The sequence below is a fragment of the Myotis brandtii genome, unplaced genomic scaffold (assembly GCF_000412655.1).
Source record: "Myotis brandtii unplaced genomic scaffold, ASM41265v1 scaffold668, whole genome shotgun sequence".
Lineage (NCBI taxonomy): Eukaryota > Metazoa > Chordata > Mammalia > Chiroptera > Vespertilionidae > Myotis > Myotis brandtii.
Window position 1 is genome coordinate 1,936,670 of NW_005370597.1, and position 921 is coordinate 1,937,590.

Below are 921 nucleotides of genomic sequence, written 5' to 3' on the forward strand. Positions count from 1 at the left end.
CCTACCTCCCTCTCCTCCCCCGGGGCCCGGTGCGCGGCCAGGGCCGGAGTTCGCTGCAAGTCGGCGGAAAGTTTGGCGGCGCGGGCTCCCCCGAAGTTCAGGTGCGGAGAGCCAGGGACAGGGAAGGAGGGGTCCTGTTTGGGAGGGGTGGGGGACGCCTGCAGCCCAAGTCCTGGAGCCCCGGAGGCTGGGAACCCTAGCGCCGGTGATCGCTCGGTGGCCGCTGCTGTACCCAAGCTTCCCCTAGCCGCAGTTGGCGCGGTCGCAGATCACTGAGTTCAGACAAAAAGAGGGGTTTTAGGGTCGGGACTGCGGGCTGGGCGCCCCGGGTTGGGGCTGGGGCTCTCCCTGCGGGGGTACCGTCCTCTTCCCAAGTACTCAAGCTGGAGGGCGTTGAGGTGGCGGGACCGGGGGTCCTCACCTCTCGGTGCTGGGCGGGCGCTCCGCCTGCGGGGGCGGCTGATTGGCGATCCCTGGCGCGCACTCCCCCATCTGACCCCGCTCTGAGCCCGGTGTTTTGGGGGCGACGGTGACTGTCCTGGACCACGCGTGGCGGAGTCTCCCCCTCCACTTGGAGCAGGCGGCGGCCACATTTCCCCCTCCGGCGCTTCCCCGCTGCCCTCAGGGTGCCTGGCGGGCTGATCAAGTTTGACCTTTTTTCCCGTCAAAGTATCACGCCCCCCCCCCTTCACCGCGCCCCGCGGCCTCACTCCCTTCCTCTCCAGCCTTGAGGCGGGGGGGTGGGGGTGTCTCAGGCTGTCTCCCGAGCCCCGCGTGGCCAAGCAGCGCGCAAAGCCAGGGAAGGAGAATGGGGGTGTTCCTCTCGCTGCGGAGCTGTGGGAGGCGGGTGTCCCAGGCGCCCGCCTCGCGGTTCTGGCCCCGCATTTACTCAATAAGTTCGGCCCCGAATCACCCTCCCCT

General features: G+C 69.2%; 1 protein-coding gene across 1 annotated transcript in view; it reads left to right on the plus strand.

Annotated features, from left to right (window-relative positions):
* The first annotated feature begins 6 nt into the window (after positions 1 to 6).
* Positions 7 to 921, plus strand: part of CXXC5 (CXXC finger protein 5) — a 34,837-nt gene continuing 33,922 nt past the window's right edge. Inside the window, exon 1 of the mRNA XM_005881044.2 lies at positions 7 to 101. The gene's annotated coding sequence lies outside the window, so the exon portion shown is untranslated. The remainder of the gene's footprint in view (positions 102 to 921) is intronic.